Raw genomic sequence first — 21,528 nt, 5'->3', positions numbered from 1 at the left:
TTTCTTTCTTTCTTTCTTTCTTTCTTTCTTTCTTTCTTTCTTTCTTTCTTTCTTTCTTTCTTTCTTTCTTTCTTTCTTTCTTCCTTCCTTTCTTTTCTTCTTTCTTTTCTTTCTTTCTTTTCTTTCTTTCCTTATCTTTTGACTTAGAATCAATATGTTTTGCTTCCAAGGCAGAAGAGAAGTAAGGGCTAGGCAAAGGGTCTCACAGCTAGGAAGTATGTGAGGCCACATTTGAACCCAAGACCACCCATCTCTGGGCCTGGCTCACTGAGCCACTTAGCTGCCCCCTGGAATTTTCTTGACAGAGATACTGGAGTGGTTTGGCAGTTCCTTCTCCAAGCAAGTATTAAAGGCAGGATATAAACCTGAATTTTCTGGGCGTCAAGCCTCTGTTCCTACCTTTGACACTACCTGTGTGACTCTGGCCTCAGTTACCTAATCTACAAAATGGGAGATTTGGACTAAATGATCTCTGGGGTCCTTTCTAGTTTGCTATAGAGCTAGGATCCCAAGTCTAGCACTCTATGAACCTAGAGTCCCTTTCAGCTATAAAACCTTCTGACTTCTAAGTTATCAGGAGAGACCAGAGGAATTCTAAGTAGAAAGAGATCATTTTAGAGACATTATTTTAAAGAAAATGAAATTGATGCTCACAATGTCTTCTTCAAGGTCAGATAGGTAGAAAAGAAGGTGAGCTGAGATCTGAACCCAGTTCCTCTGACTTTAGATCCTACCTGTTTTCTAGGATGCCAGGGAAGCTGTGTGAGATGGCAAGATTCTTTAAGAATTGTGCTAGTAGGGGCAGCTGGGTAGCTCAGTGGAATGAGAGCCAGGACTAGAGACAGGAGGTCCTGGGTTCAAATCTGGCCTCAGACACTTCCCAGCTGTGTGACCCTGGGCAAATCACTTGACCCCCATTGCCTACCCTTACCACTCTTCTGCCTTGGAGCCAATTGGAAGGTAACGGTTTAAAAAAAAATACAAAGAAATACCTGAAATGTATTATGGCATTCTGTATCATACATGCTAATGCACAAAGGTCCAAGCTGGCTTTTCCATGGTGATTGGACTTTTGCCTCTAGCTTTTGAGATCATAACATTTAGATCTAGAAATGATCTAGGCAAACCCCTCATTTTACAAAGGAGGATATGAGGGACAATAGAGAGAAAATGATTTGCTCAAGAACACAGATAGAGGAAGCTAAGTAGCACAGTGGATAGAGCACTGGGTTTGGAATGAGAAAGACTCATCTTTATGAGTTCAAATCCAGCCCCAGATACTTACTAGCTGTGTGACCCTGGGCAAGTCATTTAATCCAAGTTGCCTCAGTTTCCTCAGCTACAAAATGAGCCAGAGAAGGAAATGGAAAGTCACTCTAGTACCTTTGCCAAGGAAACCCCAAATGGGGTCACAAAGAGTCTGACATGACTGAAATGACCAAAAAATATGTAGGCAGTAAAGTCTCAAAGTCAGGTTTAGAATCTTGGTCCCATAACTCCAAATCCAATGCTCTGCTCTTTCCATGGTACCACAATGAAAAGACACCAAAATACCACAGTGGATGCTATCTCTCTCATTAGAGTAGGAGCTCCTTGAAGGTAGAGACTGGTTTTGCCTTTCTTTGTTAACTCATTACTCAGCATGGGGACTGGCACACAGTAGGCATTTAATAAATGCTTGCTGACTGTCTGATAAATTTGGTTGGAGAAATGAGAGGATACAAACTTAGTCCATCAGAGATGCAGAAGTCATTGAATCTGGTTCAAAGAGATGGCCCGAGGGGTTTAAGCTAAAAATGCTTCCATCACATCTTAAGTACTAAATAGATCAATCAATTATGTCATAAATGCATTTTTTTCTCTGTGACAACAAACATGTTTGAAGCATCATGCATACGTTCCTTTGATTATAGGTAGAATAACATTTTATAACTACAATTATTTCCATGTAAATTTTCATTTGGAACTTCTGGAGCCCAAAGTTATTATTGTAGTTATTGCAAACATTTAATCAATAAATCTAAACACAACGTTATAGATTAAATTCCCTAAGGGGTCACAACTCGTCTTTGTTATTGTTGTTGAAAGGGGTTCAAGGATCGAAAAATCTTGGGATCGAATCCAACCTCTTTATTAAAAAAAAAACAAACAAAAACCAGCCTCTAAACCCTTACCTTCTGTCTTAGAATTGATACTGTGAATTGGTTCTAAGGCAGAAGAGTAGTAAGGGCCGGGAAATGGAGGTTAAGTGACTTGTCTGGGGTTACACAACTACAAAGTGTCTAAGGTTAGATTTGAATCCAGAACCTTCCTTTTTCAGGCCTGGCTCTCTATCCACTGAGCCACCTATCCTTTTTATTTTATAATTGAGGAAACAAATCTAGAGAAAAGTATCTTGCCCAAAGGATTTGGACGCAGGACCTGTGGCTCTTTCCATCACACCACACTGCCATCTCCCTAACTTAAGGGCCCTCCATAGGCCACCATGTGTGGTGCCTGTTTTGCCAAATATGGGGAGAGAGATCCTGAACTTCTAGGAATCTCCTTCCCTGGCCAGGCGAGGCGTTCTAAAGCATATCAATCATCATCTGTTGCATAATCCTCCATCCCCATTTGGTCTCCAGCCAAACCCGAAGCAGCAGTCTGCCAATTCCCATCTGCCTCTGTCTCTCACATGTGTGTGCGTGTGGAAGGATGCATAGATCACACCACACTTGCAAAAGGGTAAAGACTAGAGAAGAAATCTCTGCCAAGAGCCTGACTCTCCACACGATCACGCTTCAGTGCAATGGAGTTTTTGGCTAAGAAGGCACTTCCTACTTGAAGTCTTAGAAACTTTAGAAAGGGATTTCGGAGAATGAATTTCTTTTGTTTCTCAAATGTTGTTTTGAGGTTTTAAAGACAACATGCTCTTGGGCAACTCATTTCCTCTAACGCTCAGTTCTGTTTTGAGGTTTTAAAGACAACATGCTCTTGGGTAAGTCATTTCCTCCAGGTCTCTGTTTTGAGGTTTTAAAGACAACATGATCTTGGGCAAGTCATTTCCTCTAGGTCTCAGCTCTGTTTTGAGGTTTTAAAGACAACACGATCTTGGGCATTTTCTCTAGGTCTCAGCTTTCCACTCTGTAAAAAAAACCCAAGAGTTTGAAGGAGACAATTTCTTCCAAACCCAGGTATGATGTAATGCTTATGATATTATTGTTATTGTTAAGTCTGACCCTCTATTTTCTTGGTAGAAATACTGGGGTGGTTTGCCATTTTCTCTTCCAGTTCATTTCACAGATGAGGACACTGAGGCAAAAAGAGTTAAGTGACTTGCCCAGCATCACACAGCTAGGAAGTGTCTGAGACCATATTTGAACTCTGGAAGACAAGCCTTCCTGACTTCAGGACTGGTGCTCTAGCCACTGTGCCACCTACTGCCCATGGCATTACAAACGAGACAATATTTATAAAGCTCTTAGCACAGTGTCTAGTACATGGTAGGTGCTATATAAAAATGTTTATTCCCTTCTCTTCTCTCCCTGAGTCACAGTCTTGGAATCTGGAAGATCTTAGTTCAAATCCTGTCTTTAGATGGGCAGCTCGAGACCCTGGGAAAGTCACTTCACTGTCATGAGCCTCAGTTTCCTCCTATATAAAATGGGGGTATTGGAACTCAATGATCTCTAAGATCTCTTCTATTTCCAAATTTATGATCCTATGGCTCTATAGGATTTCGGTTATACAAATCATTTTGTTTCTTCTTTTTTTTTTTTTTTTTAAATTTTTTTTAAACCCTTAACTTCTGTGTATTGGTTCCTAGTTAGAAGAGTGGTAAGGGTAGACAATGGGGGTCAAGTGACTTGCCCAGAGTCACACAGCTGGGAAGTGTCTGAGGCCAGATTTGAACCTAGGACCTCCCATCTCTGGGCCTGACTCTCAATCCACTGAGCTACCCGGCTGCCCCCTGTTTCTTCTTTTTGTAAAAGGAATCCCAGAGTGAGAGAGGGGCAGTGAGTCACTTAGGAGGTTCCTTTCCAGCTCCAGTGTTCTTTGATTCTAAGAAAGGAAGCATAATAAAGTAGAAAGAGTAGTGGTGTGGAGTCCAAAGACCTGAATTCAAATTCTGCTCTTCTTACAATCTGTGTGATGTTTGGCCAAACCACCTCTCTTCTCTCTGAGTTTCTGTTTCCTAAACTATAAAATGAAAGGGTTGGAACTAGATAAGCTCTCCCATGTGTTCCAAGTCTAAATTCCTACCATTTGGTGGTTGATAGCTGTATTAGTTGTTAGAAAGACCTTCCTAGGAAACGCCCTTTAGGAGCATGTGCTGCCTCACTCTTGGTGCCACCATCCTATAAGCAGAGCTCTTTGGGGTGGGAGGGAGATTTCACCCTTTTCCTCATTTGCGTTCAGTCTCGAACTCACCACAGTAAGCGACTCAGTCAGTGACTTGTTCTTCATTTCGACATATAACGGCCTCTGAAAAACAGATTTCAAAAGCAGATTTAAAAAAACAATTTTAATTTACCTCCTGGACCTGGGGACTGGCCCCATCCTTTAAGACAGCGAAGAGGACTCCTGGATGAGGAGGACGCCCCCTCTGTCAATGCAGGTGGGAACTTTGTGGAAACTTCTAGTCTGAGAGCTCTCGAGAGCAGAGATGTCGGACACACTATCTAGATGAAAATGGAACTGGGGACCAGCGAACACATTTGAGAAATACAGTGAAATGATGGTAGTGTGGTTTTTAAAAAAAAAAAAATTTTTTTTAAATTATTAAACCCTTAACTTCTGTGTATTGGCTCCAAGGCGGAAGAGTGGTAAGGGTGGGCAATGGGGGTCAAGTGACTTGCCCAGGGTCACACAGCTGGGAAGGGTCTGAGGCCAGATTTGAACCCAGGACCTCCCATCTCTAGGCCTGACTACTCTCAATCCACTGAGCTACCCAGCTGCCCCCAATGTTTTCTAAGACAGTACGGGGTTCTAGCAGGGATCTTTACGTCCCCTTCGTGGGTCCTGGTTTTTATTTGGATTAAACGGTGCTGGCCTAGATCACTGAGAGGGGAAATGATTTTGTCCTGGATCAAACAATCAACATGTGTCAGAGGCTGGACTGAACCAGGTCTTCTGGTTTCTGGAATGGCCCACGTAAGCGCCAAAAGCCGCTCATTGCCAGAAGCAGAAGCCGTTGCTCTTTTCTCACCCAAATGGATTCTCCTTTAAAATCTCTGTTGTAAAGGAGGCCAGGAGAGTCCCGGCGCCCTCAAACCTTTTGTTCTACGTCCCCACCGAACTCTGCCATTCTATGATCTGAAACGGAGCTCCACCAGGAGCCAAAGTGACGCCAGCTTGGGGTGAAGCAGGCAGAGCCCCGAAAGGAAGAACCGGAACGAATGTCTGTCCGGGAGAGAATGCCCCACACTCTGAATCCTGATTCAGAGTTAACGGCTTCTTTTATATGGCTATATATACACACACACATATTATATATAAAATATATTTATATATGCGAATATATACAAATAACACATACAATAATATACATATTTTACACAACATATAATAGACATACATAAAACCAGATATAAAAAACATGTATAACCCAGACTGAATTGCTTGTCAACTCCAGGAGGGAGGAGGGAAGAAAGGAGGGAGACAACATGAATCATGTGGAAATTTGGTATTAAAATAAAATAAAAAAACCACACACATGCACATGTCTCTACACACATGTACCTATTTATGCATGCATGTATACACACATGCTGTATCTATTTATACGCCTATATATGTGCTTGTACTACATGTTATTCACAGCTCTTTCTGTTTGTTCAGACCACGTGCCATGATGCTTTTCAAGAGAAGTTTCTTAATGATGAGCCTGTATTTACTCTCATATATTTATTTCTGTTAGTGAGAATGCCTGATCACAAATCAGCCAATCAGAAGAGAGTAAGCGTTTCCTTTTTAGTTGTGGTTGTTGTTTCTTTTCTGTATAAAATAAGACCCACAGGAAAATCTGATTGAAGTTGGACTCAGAGCTATTTCTCTCTGTGTATCTTCTTTGCATTGCAAGTTTTTAAAAACTTTGTTTATTGTCAATTTGGTGATTTTCTTTCATGGATCACAAGAGTATTAAACTTCCTCTCAACTTGGACCTTCTGTGTTCTGGGTCCTCCCAGTTCTGGCATTTTATGTTCTAAGCCCCCTCTCAGATCTGTTATTCTGTATTCTAAGGGCCCTCCCAGCTCTGACATTCTGTGTTCGAAGACTCTTCCAAACTTTGACATTCTGTGTTCTAGGGGACCAGTCAACTCTGGCATCCTGTATTTTAAGCCCCCTCCCAGCTTGACATTCTTTATTCTAAGGGCCCTTCCAGCTCTCACATTCTGGGTTCTAAGACACCTCCTCCCAGCTGTGACATTCTATATTCTAAAGGTTCTCCCAGTTCTGATGTTCTCAGAAAGAGAGTACAGGTCTGAAAAGAGATTCCTTAATGGGCCAGTTGGAAGTCCTGTTGCTGGGCCTCTCTGGTAGCCACCTCCAGGGCAGGGATAGTTCCAGGTTGGGAAGAGCCAGCACAGAATGGAAACTGTCCTTGGACAGCCTGGATCTGCTCAGACTTAAGCAGCAGGAACCCCTAAAAACAGACACAGCAGGTGCCCTTGGGCCATCCACTTCCAATTCCTCCTCCTTCTCCCCCCCCCCAAATCTTCCTCTTCCTCATTCTTTCCTAACTATCTGCCAGCCTCCCTTGAGGAGGCCAGAGCAGAGCCTGCTTGGGACACAGCCCTACTTACAGAGCGGCACAGCTTTATTGGTACCAATTAACTTCTGGCCTTGGAGGTGTCCGGATAGCTAGGCTCTAGCCAGTGGGCCTTGGCTTATCCAGGAGGCTCCATATAGGCTTCTTCCAAATCAGTGGCTGCAACTACAGCTTTGGACCAAATCGGACCTGTTTAGGTAAATATTCCCTTTGGGCACTTTTGTAGTGGCCCAGATATTTGCTCTGGTTGCAAAGTAAGTTTGAGTTTCACTGAGCTGAGGTCCCCAAAAGGAACCGGTTATTTCTATCACTGCCGTGAAGCAACAGAGGCAGCCAATGTAGGAATTCATGTTGTTTGACTGGCATCTTTGTTACAAGGGTTTGACTTACTTAAAAATAATTTTGTTTTTCAGATCTGGAGGGTGAGGGTGGGAGAGAGAGAAAATAATGGAGGGTCCCACCGTTTTTGCAAACATTTCTGTTGGATCACGGTAGCTTCCACCCAGAACAAGTTACCCTGGGGAGCAGAAACCCTCTAGGGCAGTGATGGCGAACCTTTTAGAGACCGAGTGCCCAAATTGTAACCCTCATGCTGCCTGTGAGCCAGCTCCTTATCCCAGACAGGGGAGGGGGGAAGCACCCCCACTGAACTGCTGGGCAGAGGGGCAGGTGATGGGAGAAATGTCTTCAGGCACGGTAGAGAGGGGGAGGGGAGCAGCTCCTTCTGGCACACATGCCACAGGTTTGCCAACATGGTTCTAGGGGATTCTCTGGGTCCTATAACTGCAGGATGGAAATTGTTTCACCAAATTTCCAAGGGGGAGGGATCTTAGAGACCATCTAGTCCAACCCATAACCTCAGTAAGAATCCTACCTATAAGAGTCTCAATAAGGTGTCCTCCAGTTCTTTCTTGATGACTTCTAGTAGAGGATCCCCTCCCCCACCTTTCTCTCCCCTTCCTCCCCTTCTTACCTCTTCCTCTTGCAGAAGTTTACACAGCTAAGAAGTATCTGAGGTCAGATTTGAACCCAGGTCCTCTTGACTCCAAGCCTGATACTCTATCCACTGTGCTTCCTAGCTGCTTCATAACTATCTTTTTTATTTTTTTGGAAGCAGGGGAGGGAAAGAGAAGAACAAGAACAACAGTATTTTTCAAGCCTGGAACCCCAGAGCCAGAACTGGGGCCCTCATTCACTCTCAGGTCCAACTCATCCCTGGACAAGAATTCCCTCTACCACATGCATATAGTATGGCAGATTTGGAGCTGGAAGGGACCTTAGAACCCTTTTAGTCCAACTGCCTCATTTTTCAGCAGAGGAAACTGAGGCCCAGAGAGATTAAGAGCTTTACTCAAAATCCCCCAGGTAGCAAGTGGCAAAGATGGGATTTGAATTCAGGTTCCCTAATTAAATTCAGAGTTCTTTCTGTTTCTCTCACCTGAAAAGGATCACTCAGCCTGTGATGAAAGAGATCTAGTGAGGAAGAACCCAATACCTTGAGAAGTAATTCATTCCACTTTTAGATAGCACAGCTAGGTAGTAAATGCATAGAGTGCTGGATCTAGAGAGCCAGGAAGACCAGAGTTCAAATTTCGCCTCTGACACTTACTAGTTATGTGACCCTGAGCAAGTCTCTTGACTCTGTTTACCTCAGTTTCCTCATCTGTAAAATGAGCTGGAGAAGGAAATGGCAAATGACTGTAGTATCTCTGCCAAGAACACCCCAATTGGGGTCACTATGAAGAATCAGACATGATTGAATAACAACAAATTACTTAAAAAAAATTCCCCCTTATACTATCTAAATTTTTAACATTGTTCTTAGTTCTCTCCTCTGGGATCAAACAGTCTAAAATCTCTTCTACAAGGAAAAAAAATGCTTTAAATACTTTGAAGACAACTCTCATGACTTCCCAAAAGGCTTTTCTTTTCCCTGATAGGGATCCCGAGTTCCTTCTTCTGATTCCTTTTATGGCTTGACCTCAGGGCCCTTCACCATCTTTGTGCCTTCCTTGGCCATTCTCTCATTCAGCAGAACTGTTCCCCAAACACTGGCTCTCAATGCAATACTCCAGAAATGTTATGACCCAGTAGAAGACAGTAGGACCATCAAATCCTTATTCGAGGAAGCCGGAGTTTCCTTAATTCTCCTACCATGCCAGAGGCTTTCTCACTTGACATATTCTGGTGTTGCCTCATATTGCTTTTTTTTTTTTTAATTAATTAATTAAAAATATTTTTTAAACCCTTACCTTCCGTCTTGGAGTCAATACTGTGTATTCGCTCCAGGGCAGAAGAGTGGCAAAGGTAGGCAATGGAGGTCAAGTGACTTGCCCAGGGTCACTCAGCTGAGAAGTGGCTGCCTCATGTTGCTCTTACAAGGGACAGCTAAGGTGGCTCAGTGGATAGAGAGCCATGTCTGGAATTGGGAGGACCTGAGTTCAAATCTGGCTCCAGACACTTCCTAGCTAAGTGACCCTGGGCAAGTCACTTTACCCTGTTTGCCTTAGTTTTCTCATCTATAAAATGAACTGGAGAAGGAAATGTCAAACCATTCCATTATTTCTGCCTAGAAGACCCTGAATGGCGTCTCAGAGTCTGAAACAACCAAATGATAGCAAAGCTTGTAGGCATCCAAAGGGGATTTTGAACCACAAACTTTTGATTGCAGAGTCTTTCCATTGTGTACCCTCCTGCCTTCTATTGCCATTTCTAGAATGCTGAATGTTTTTTTTTTCCCCAAACCCTTACTTTCTAACTTAGAATCAATACTAAGAATGACCACTAAGTGGTAAGGGCAGGCAGGTGATTGTGGTTAAGTGACTTACTCAGGGTCATATGGCTAGGAAGTAGCTGAGGTAAAATTTGAACCCAGGCTTTTCTGATTCCAAGCCTGGCACTAACCACTGTGCAACTTCATTGTCCCAATGCTGATTTTTAAAAATTGTTTTTGGAATGGAAAGGTAAGGCAGCAAGGGGCCAATGGATCTCTTCTACCTCTGTATTCTTTCTTTGTCTGGGAACTGAAGAGGAATTGTATTACAAGCAGCCATGTAGGGTGTGTAATAGTTGGCCAATACCCTTTCCACCCCCTGGACTTCTCTCTTGTACCACCAACATGTAGGCTAAGGCGCATAAAGAAAGAAGAGGATATTTTCACAGATCTCATCTACCTAGCTCTGCCCCTCCCTGATGAGGAAGGAGATTGAGATATAGCACCTTCCTCCTGGGGTCAAAGGTAGTGAGGCTCCCAGCTGCTGCCCTTCTGCCTCAGGAACCCTTCTCCTCCCACTGCTCCCCAGTTCCTCTCGAAGTTCTGGGAGAAGCAAACGCCCATTGGGTTTGAGTTCTATTGTCCTAGGTTCAAGTCAATTAGAACTATTTCCTCTGTGCTCAGTGCTGGAGAGGACACAAAAACAAAACAAGATGAAACAAAAGAACTCAGGTTCTAAAAGACCTATTTTATCAAACACTAGTCTATCAAAATGTGTGCACGTAGGGGCAGTTAAGTTAGGTGGCTCAATGAATAGAATGCCAATCCTGGAGTCCTGGATTCAAATCTGGCCTCAGACACTTCCTAGCTGTGTGACCTTGGGCAAGTCACTTAACTCCCACCCCCTCGCTCTTACTGCTCTTCTGCCTTGGAACCAATATTTATTATTGATTCCAAGACAGAAGGTAAGGGTTAAAATTAAAAAAAAATACATACACAGAAATGCCAGGTCTAAAGTCTAGCTTGGGCATATTAAACTCCCTAAGCCTCAGTGTCCTCAGCTGTAAAATGAGGATAATCATGGTGCAACCTGCCTTACAGGATTAGTGTGTGGAAAAAGCTTTGTAAGCTACGGTAGAAATGATAGCAGCAGCAACAACAATAATAAATATAATATAGCCATTTCCTACCAAAAGGGATCCTCTGACCTACTTCTCCTTTCATTGATTTCTGGGCTTGTGGCTTCCCCCTTCCTTCCCATTTAATTTTCTTTAAGCTAAGCTAAAATGCCTCTTTGTCCTTGAGACCATTCCTGAGTTTCTCTTCTGTTATTACTGTTTCCTCTTGATTTTACATTGTGTTACTTACTTGCTGGGTGTGTGAATTCATCTTCCTGAGTTCAAATCCAGCCTCAGACATTTCCTAGTTGTATGACCCTGGGCAAGTCACTTCACCTTGTTTGCCTCAGTTTCCTCATCTGTTAAAAGAGCTAGAGAAGGAAATGGCAAACCACTCCGGTATTCTCTGCCAAGAAAACCCCAAATGGGGTCACGAAGCTGTGACCACAACTAAAAACACTACCATTTGTATATCCTTTGTATTTACTTCTCTGTGTCCATGTAGGGTGTAAGTAAGCTCTTTGAGGGCAGAGGCTCTTGCACTACCCTCTTTGGAGATGAGCACAGTGCCTTGTACAAAGTAGGGGCTCAATAAGTGTTGAGTCATTTGAATTCAGCTGGCATGGCAGATATAGAAGACCAAACTTGGGATCAGGAAGATGCGAATTCAAATTCTGCCTCAGACACTTACTAGCTGTATGACCGTGGTCATTTGGCCTCTTTCTGCCTCAGTTTCCTTATCGGTAAAATGACATCTAAGGTCCCTTCAAACTCTCAATCTCATAGCCTATGAATGGCTTTTCCTTTGGCCTTCCCAGTAAGGTCTTCCTCTCCCCACTCCTTCCTTTATGCAGGAGGGAAAACTGGGTTTTTACTTTGGTGTAAGGGGGAAAGGTAAGATGCTGGTTTTTAGGATCTAGAAACCATCTGCTACATTCTTAGTCATCGTCTCCATACCTGCTTCTCTTTATGTACAGAGCTGGAAGGGGATGCTTCCTTCAAGTTCCTCTGCTCCAGCTCCTCTAGCCGTTCCTGGGTAGAAAGAAGAGTGGGTCAGTGTTTCCCAAATTGTGCCTGTCCCGCCACATACCTATGAACTTCTTTCTTTTCTTTTTCTTTTTTTTTTAAACCCTTAACTTCTGTGTATTGGCTCCTAGGTGGAAGAGTGGTAAGGGTGGGCAATGGGGGTCAAGTGACTTGCCCAGGGTCACACAGCTGGGAAGTATCTGAGGCCAGATTTGAACCCAGGACCTCCCGTCTCTAGGCCTGACTCTCAATCCACTGGGCTACCTAGCTGCCCCTACCTATGAACTTCTTGGGATACTCTGGGAGGCAAGGAGGACAAGAGCTTGATGAGAAACCAGGCTCACCCTCCTGACCATTTCCACACACCATTCCATTATATGGACACACACTCTTCCCTGGAGCTAGGGGTGTTCTAGTAGATGTTTAACAGCTGGCTCCGAAACTGCAAGACATCTTTTAAGTTGAAGCCACAATTTTCACATTTTCTCTATCACTTGCAAAAGTCTAGATAACCAATAAAAACAATAAATCAAGCCTGAGGTGTAAATGTTCGCAGTGAAAATTTAACAACTGGCTCCCTGCAGGTAGGATCGGCTCCAGCATGCCCCTAGGTAGATGGTACCCAGGGCTTTTGTGCCCAAGTTCGGGATCTCCTCTTTTTCCTTTTGCTGCATCGTCATCCTCACCATCATCAGTCTTTACCGGATCTGTGATTTCAGTGGTATAGAGAGCTCTCCATGTGGACCCTTCTTCCACCAATGCAGATCTGACACCAGCCACGTGAGTAGCTTATAGTCTTAGAGAGCAGCCAGGAGCACTGAGAAATTGAGTGACTTGTCCAGATTGGTAGGTGACGTGCCTCCAGGAGGGATTTGAACCCAAGATAAGCTCTCTATCTACCAGCACTCACCCTGTCTCTAGACAGATCAGGTACCATCTAGGCTGCCAAGATAGCATTAGGACAAAACCATTTGAACGCCCAACGAAGAAGCACTTGGACACTTTTGTACTTATTTTCACTGCAGATGGCTTTCCTATGAAGGAGTTTTGTTTCTTTGGTGCCTGTTCTAATTCCTTCAATTTCTTTTTCTTACCACTATAGCTAGCATTTCTGGTACAATACTGAAAACTGGTGATAGTGGGCATCGTTACTTCACCCCTGATCTTATTGGGAAGCCTTTTCCTTTATTCCCATTACAGATAATGCTTTCTTATGGTTTTAGATGGATTTTTTTTTCAATTTTTCTTTTCAGTCATGTCTGATTCTTCATGCCCTCATTGGCAGTTTTCTTGACAAAGATACTGCAGTGCCATTTCCTTTTCCAGCTCATTTTACAGATGAGGAAACTGAGGCAAACAGGGTTGAGGGACTTGTCCAGGATCACACAGCAAGAAAGTGTCTGAAGCCAGATTTGAACTCAAGAAGAGTCTTCCTGACTTAAGGCCTGGCATTCTATTTTATTATACCACCTAGCTGCTCTTCATGATTGCTATTCTTGTTTTTAACTTCATCTGAAGCATAGCGTATTCTTCTCTACTTACTTCTACTCTGTGTGTCTCTCTTTTCAAGTGTGTTTCTTATAAACAACATGTTGGATTCTGGTTTTTAATCTGTTCCACTATCCACTTTTGCTTTCTGTTTCTGTTTTATTCACATTCACAGTTATGATTACTGAGTATTTCCCTCCACCCCTATTTTCTGCCTATTTATCCTTCTCTCTTTTTACCCTGTCTCTCCTCAAAAGCGGGTTTTGCTTCTGACCATGCTTCCCTTAACGTGCCTTCCCTTATTAGCAGTCTCTCCCCCTTTCTTTTATTCTCTTTTTCTCTTGCTTCCTTGTAGAAAAAGATAGGATTTTTATATTCATCTGAGTGTGTATGTTGGTCCCTCTTTTAGTCAATTCTGGTGAGAGTAAGGTTCAAGCATTGTCTGCCACCCCTCATTTGCCCCTTTCATGTGAGATAATTTTCCATATTCTACCTCTCTCCTTCCTTTTCTCCCATTGAATCCCTTTTTATAATGCCTTCATTTTATTTTTTTTTAAAATCATTCCATCACAGTCAACTCACACCTGTGCCCTTTGTTGACATATACTCTTTTTAACTGCCCTAATAATAATAAAATTCTTAGGAGCTACAAATATCACCTTCTCATATAGGTATACAAAACAGTTTAACCTTATTGAGAATCCCTTGTGATTTCACTTTCCTATTTACTTTTTTATGCTTCTCTTGAATCTTACATTTGAAAGTCAAATTTGCTATTCAGCTCTGGTCCTTTCATCAAGAATTCTTGAAAATCCTCTATTTCATTAAATATTCATTTTTCCCCTGAAGGATTATGCTCAGTTTTGCTGGGCTGGTGATTCTTAATTATAACCCTAGCTCCTTTTCCTTTAGAAAATATCCTGAACCTTCCAATCTTTTAATAGAGAAACTGCTAGATCTTGTGCTATCATGACTGTGGCTCCACAGTATTTGAATGATTTCTTCTAGCTGTTTGAAATATTTTTTCCTTGACCCAGGAGCTCTGGAATTTGAATTTGGTATTCCTGGAGGTTTTCATTTTGGAATCTCTTTAAGGAAGTGATTGGTGGATTTAATTTCTACTTTACCCTCTGGTTCTAAGATCTTGATAATTTTTGAAATATGATATCTAGTATCTTTTAAAAAAATATGGGGGGCAGCTGGGTAGCTCAGTGCATTGAAAGCCAGACCTAGAGATGGGAGGTCCTAGGTTCAAATCTGGCCTCAGACACTTCCCAGCTGTGTGACTCTGGGCAAGTCACTTAACCCTATTGCCTAGCCTTTAACCACTCTTCTGCCTTGGAACCAATACACAGTATTGATTCTAAGGTGGAAAGTAAGGGTTAAAAAAAATTATGACTGTCAGGTAGTAAAATAATTCTTAAATTATCTTTCCTGGTTCTATTTTCCAGGTCTGTTGCTTCTCCAATGAGAGACTTCACATTTTCTTCTACTTTTTTGATTCTTTTTGATTTTGTTTTCATTGTTTCTCGATGTCTTATGGAGCCATTAGTTTCCACTTGCTCAATTCTAATTTTTATAGAATTGTTTTCTTCAGTGAGCTTTTGGACCTCTTTTTCCATGTTATTTTCTTTTGTATTTTCTCGTTTCTCTTTTACTAAGCTGTTGACTTCTTTTTTCATGATTTTCTTTCATCACTCTCATTTCTTTCCCCAATCTTTCTTTTCCCTCTCTTTTTTGGCTTTAAAAATCCTGAAATTTTTTTTGGTGGTGGTGGTGGGGCTTGTGTCTAATTCACATTTGGCGTTGAAGCTTTGCATGTAGCTGTTTTGACTTTGTTGTTTTCCTCTGGGTTTGTGTCTTGATCTTTCCTGTCTCCTTAGTAACTTTTTGTAGCCAGGCTATTTTTTGTTATTTGCTTATTTCCCCAACCTATTTCCTGACTTTTAGTTTTATGTTAAAGTTGGGTTCTATTCCTGGAGTGGAATGGGTACTCTTCTAAACTAATGCTGCTGTTTTTAGAGCTAGTTTTCAGTTCTTCCAAGGTGGTATGATCTAAGGAGAAGTGCGGTCTGTGCTCTGGTTTGTGAGTGACCACAAGCACTCTTCTCCACCCTAGAACTCTGATCAGGGTCCCTACTCTCCTGTAGCCTCATGTGTTGGTGTTGCTAGTCCAACTTTTCACATTGGTACTTTGATCTGGAACCACATATGTGCAATAAAACAGTCTTTATACTCCACACTAACAAAGGGTCCCTGGTAATCTCCTTCTGGCTAAGAGTCTGTGGGCTGAGAGCTTGCAAAGATGCTGCTGCTGTTACTACAGTTGTTTCCAAGGCCAGTTGCTAGTTTGCTGGGCCCAACCAAAATACCCTGTAAGTCAAACCTTTGCTGGGGACCTGAGTTGTCTTTGAAATGAAAATTGTATCATCGTGACTCTTTGTTGGTGTTGCTGCTCCAGAATTTGATGTGAGGCATTATTTTAAAGTTATTTGGAAGGCAATTTGGGAGAGTTCAGTGTGTTCCTGCCTATACTCTGCCATTTTGGCTTCATCTCCCATTATCTCTAGTTTCTAATGACATAATCAAAATGGGAAATGTCCCCAATTTCCCCCAAAAGTCAGAACTAGCAAAAAAAACAAAACAAAACAAAACAAAATGACCCAAAACAATAGAGGGAATGTCTTTTTCTGAATCAAAGTGAGAGGAGGTGGTGTCCCTTCAGTTTGTCATGGACCAAATGAAGAAAGGGAAAGTCTCTTTTGTTTGCCATTAACCTGTCTGAACTAGGTAGTCCTTAGTTTTTCAGGAAGATATCTCCTCCTAGGAGTACGTTGATGATAATACTGATTTTTTAGGTGAATAAGTTGGTCACTCAACCAGAACCTTTGTCTTTTTGTTTTTCTTGCTACTAAATTCCATTTTTTATTTCATAATTAATAGTAATATAATTATATAACATATACAAGACATACTAAGATAATACATAGCTTTCATAATTAATAGTAATATAATTATATAACATATACAAGACATACTAAGATAATACATAGCTTTAAAACACTTTTCATAGTGTTTTAAAGATTACAAAACAATTTGCACATTTTAATTATCTCATTTGAACCTGGAAAGTAGGTGCTATCTTTACCCCCCTGATTATTATAAGAACGTGAGTTGGAAATTGCTTGAAAGAGGAAGAATTTATCCAGTTAGCTGGAGGCCCTCTGTGGGTCAGAAATTGCCTTCTCCAAATGTTTGTAAACGTATCCCATGGAGTTGGTTACAGCACAGAAAGCAGAATGCCTTTCTCCCCCATTATGGAATGGGATATCCATGTAAGCTCGGAGGACTATAAACTCATGAAAATCCCAGTGAATGGAATCCCAAGAGAGGAGTTGCTCCCTGCCCCTGCGATGGAAGATAGTGCGACTTCATCATCCTCACAGATTGCAAGCTCTCCATGTCTTAGTAGGCAGCCTTCGTGATCATAGGCACCATAGAGTTCCAAGTCAAAATAACTATAACTAATAAGATGTTCTATACCCTGAAACCTTCATCAGGTGAGAAAACTTCTCAATGGCAGAATCAATCAAAGAGGTGATCCATGGTGAACACTCGAGATGCCAGCCATTCAAGGGGGTGTGAAAAGTCCTTAATAAATCTGGAAGGATTGAAATGCTTCATCCATTGGATAAGAAGCTGTGATGACACACAAGAAGCGTATGGTTATTGGTTCAAGAAAATCAGTCATGCCCTGCGGAACTTGGTTCAGAGTTAATTCTGACACTTGGAGACCAGCCTAGTAGTGAAGTAGTTCCAGCCAAGTCCTTGAGAGTGAATTACATGAGGTAGGAAGGAAGGAGTCCGTCTCCTACCCCGACTCTCCTATAACCAGAGGAAGGCCTTGTAACTTTTGGCAGGTCAGAAAATTTGGCTTCCCTAACGGTGAGAAGAGGGAAGCTAGAAGAGCTTGTGGCTGACAGTATCTTCTTTCTACCTTGGAAATTGGGGACAAATTAGCCACATAGAGGAAAGGCAGTTTCAGGATTCCAAAAGGGTTCTGACTTTCTGAGCACAGAAAAGAGCCACCCTCAAGGAATTTTATTAGTACTTCCATCCAATCAGAAGTAGTGACTTACCATTTTACCGTATGGGATCCCTAAGCTGGAGCCCACTTTCTCTCAGGCTCTCCATGGTCTCAGTTCTGATATTCTATGTTCTAAGGCAGTTGTAAGTACAATGCCCAGAGCACTAGTCAGGAAGATGAGTTCAAATCTGGCCTCAGGCATTTATTAGTTCTATGAGTCTAGGTAAGATGCTTAACATCTGCCTCATTTTCCTCAACTGCAAAATGACAATAATAGATCCTATCTCCTCCCAGGGCTGTTAGAGGAGCAAATGAGAGATTTGTAAGACACTTAGCACAGTGCCTGGCACATTGCAAGCATTAAGTACTCTTTTTCTTCTTTTCTTCCTGGGGTCCTTCCCACTCCTAATATTCCCAGTCCTGGCAATTGCTACTATAGGTTCCCCTCCCAGCTCTAATATTCTGTATGTTCTCTTGGGAGAGTGTGTTCCAGACTTTTGAGAGATGGTGTTCTACTTGCCTTCTCAGTCAACATCCATTTATAAAAATTGATGATAGTAATTGGCTGATTGATATGGGAGAAACACCAACTCATTAAATGGTATTGGAGCCCTCCTCATAACCCTGATGAGTGCTTATTGATTGATTCTCCAGCACTTTCAGGCTTATTAATAAGAATAGCTAACATTTCTGTAAGCATTTTTCTACTCAATAAACTCTAGTGGTTCCCTATTAATCCTAAGATCAAATATAAAGTCCTCCACTTGGCATTTAACATTCTTTTTCATTATTTATTTAATTATTTATTTAAGCCCTCACCTTCCATCTTGGAGTCAATACTGTGTATTGGCTCCAAGGCAGAAGAGTGGTAAGGGTAGGCAATGGGGGTCAAGTGACTTGCCCAGGATCACACAGCTGGGAAGGGTCTGAGGCCACACTTGAACCCAGGACCTCCTGTCTCTAGACCTGGCTCTCAATCCACTGAACTACCCTGCCCCCGGCATTTAACATTCTATACTACCTGGCCTTTGTCAATCTTTCCTGACTTATTGTACTTTACATCCCTCTATATACACTGTCGAGCCCCCAGAGAGGTCTTTCTACTATTCTTCATACAAGATACTCCATCTCATGACACCATACTTTTGCATAAGCCATTCCTTATGCCTAAAGTATACTCCATTCTCATCTTCTTTCCTTCCTTCCTTCCTTCCTTCCTTCCTTCCTTCCTTCCTTCCTTCCTTCCTTCCTTCCCTTCTGACTTAGTATCAATAATAAGTATTGGTTCCAAAGTAGAGGAGTAGTAAGGGGTAGGCAATAAGAGTTAAGTGACTTGCCCAGGATCACACAGCTAGGAAGTGTCTGAGATTAAATTTAAACCCAGGACCTCCTTGTCTTTAGGCCTGACTTTCAATTCACTGAACCACCTAAGCTGCCCACCACCCCAAAATATATTTTCAATGTCAAACAGAAAAGTTCACATTTAATCTTAGAGGTAATAGGGAGCCACTGGAGTACATGAAGCTGGAGAATGATATGGATAGACTTATGTTTTAGGAAATTGACCTTGGCAACTATGAGGAAGATATAGTAGAGAGAGGAGGTCTCTTCAGGCAGGGAGACCAATTAGGAGACTGTTGTGAAAATCCACGTGAAGAGTGGTAAGAGACCAAATGAGGGTGGTGACTATATGAGTTGTGAGAAGAAGATGGATGAGAAAATTGAGGAGGTAGAATTAGTAGAACCTGAAAATTGATAGGAAGAGGGGATTATTGGAAAGAAAAGAGTAAAGGATAACTCTAGGTTTGGAAGTTTGGATAATTAGAAGGATGGTGCTGCCCTCAATATAAAGAGGAAAGTTCAGAAGAGGAGTGGTTGGGGTTGAGGGTAAAGGTAACACATTTGATTTTGGATATGTTGAATTTGAGGTGCCTGCAAGACATCTTGAACAGAGAGGTGGCACTGTGAATGGAGTGCCAGACATAGAATCAGAAAGGCCTGAGTACAAATCTGGTCTCAGACACTTTTAGCTGGATGACCCTGGGCAAGTCACTTCATCCGATTTGCCTCAGTTTCTTCATTTGTAAAATGAGCTGGAGAAGGAGATGCAAACCACTCCAGTACCTTTGCCAAGAAAACCCCAAATGGGATTACAAGGAATTAGACATGACTAAAAAGTAACTAAACAACAACAAAAATAACAAGATATCCAATTCAAAATGCCTGTAGGTGATTGGTAATGTGTTTCTGAATTCTAGAGAAAGTCTGGGGCTAACTATACATATCTTGGTGGTCAACAGGTAGGAAAACTGTCTGTAGGGTCACAAAAACCCAGAGAATCGTATTCAGGAGGGCAGTGTGTTAATAGTGTCAGATGTTTGCACAGAGGTCAAGAAAGAAAAAAAGACTGGAAAAAAGCCATCATGAGTGGCAACAAAGAGAGAGTTTTGGGAGAGTAGTTTTAGTTTAGTGACAAGGTTGGAAGCTAAGTTGCAGAGTGAATAGTAGGGTCAAGTAAGAATATTTTTCTGAGTATATTTGCAGGCAAAAAAGTGATAAAGTAGGTCAGGCAAGACTGAAAATTGAGAGGGGAGAAATAATTTTGGGAAAGACTGCTAGAGGGGACAGAGGGGCATAGGATCAAGAGGACAAGTAGAGGGGATGGTATTGGGGGGAAAAGAACTATCTCTTCATCAGAGACCAAAAGAGAAGTGAATGGAAAAATATGTCAAGGGATTTTGAGATACAGAGCTGGGGACAAGAGAGAACTCAGGCCAAATAGCCTCTGTTCTCTCAATAAAAATATAAGGTAGGTCTTTTGCTAAAAGATTTAGAGAAGTTGTTTCAGAGGACTAAGGAGTCAAAAAGAAGGTTTGGAATAGCCTCTGTGCAGAGTGAAATAGAGCATCCTCCAGGGAGGAATTGAAAGATTTCCTTGCTACAATGATAATCGATAATATACACTTGAAGTAGACTGAGTAAGGTTGCATAACTTCCTCCAGCAGCATTCAATAGTATTATAAGCATTTGAGGAGAATCAAAGAGGTTAATTTATAGTTAAGTGGTACAATGATAGAGTGCAGGGTCTGAAGTTAGGAAGCTCTGAATTCAAATCCAGCCTCAGACACTTACCTCAGGTATGAGCCTGGGCAATTCCCTTAGCCTCAGTCTGCCTCAGTTTCCCTATCTATAAAATGGGTATAATAATAGCATTTATCTCCCAGGGTTGTTTTGAGGATCAGGTAAGATAATATTTGTAAATCATAGTGCCCGGCTCATAGTTTTGTTGTTCGTTTTTTCTTGTTCAATCATTTCAATTATATCTGATGCCTTGTGACTCTAATTGGGGTTTCCTTGGCAAAAAATACTAGAGCAGTTCGCCATTTCTTTCTCCCACTCATTTTATAGATGAAAAAACTGAAGCAACTAGAGTGAAATGACTTGCCCAGTATTACACAGCTAGTAAGTGTCTAAGGTCAGGTTTAAACTCAGGAAGAGGAATCTTCCTTACTCCAAACCTAGGACTCTATCCATTGAGCTACCTAGCTTCCCCATGGCACATAGTAGAACTGTTTAAAAAAAGTTATATATTATGTATTAATTATGGTAGGAGTAAAAGCAAGGTTGGTATTTGGAAACAAGAATTCCAAATCCAAATAAGAGTTTGGAAACAAGAATCAAGGAGTAATGGCTTAGGAGAATACTAAGGGTTAGAGAACTATAAATCAAACTGAGGAGGAATGACAGAATTTGAGAATGGAAGTGACTTAAGCAGCCATCTAGTATAACCTATATTTAGAAGGAATTATCAATATAACACTTTAAAGTGGTCAGTCAGCCTCTACTTGAAGACCTTCAAGGATAGGTAATCCGACACCTCTTGGGGCAGGCTGTTCTACTTTTGTAGAGCTTTAATTGTTAGTCAATTTTTTTCCAGACATGAAGCCTAAATTTTCCTTTTTCACAATTTCAATCCATTGTTGCTAGTTCTGCTGTCAGGTTGTTGACCAAACTGAACAAATCTAATATCTCTTCCTTCCATAGCCTTTTGATTCTCCTTTTCCTTTTAGTCTATTCTTCCTTTTTTTTTTTTGCATCATTTTCCAGCAGATCAATTCTGGCTTTCAATGCCTGTGCCTCTGTTTCCAGATGACCTATTTTGCTTTTCAGGCTACTATTTTCCTTTTGCCATTTTTCTTCAGCCAATCTTGATTTTTAAATGCCTGTTTGAGTTCTTCCATAGCCTGCATCCAATTCCTCTGGGTTTTTTGAGGCTTTGCTTGATGTTTCCTGGATCTCATCCTCATTCACTGGTTCTGTTCTTTGGTCCTTACCCCCCCCCCCC

Source organism: Gracilinanus agilis, chromosome 3 (genome assembly GCF_016433145.1).
Source record: "Gracilinanus agilis isolate LMUSP501 chromosome 3, AgileGrace, whole genome shotgun sequence".
NCBI lineage: Eukaryota > Metazoa > Chordata > Mammalia > Didelphimorphia > Didelphidae > Gracilinanus > Gracilinanus agilis.
Note: the sequence above shows the minus strand (reverse complement) of the source record.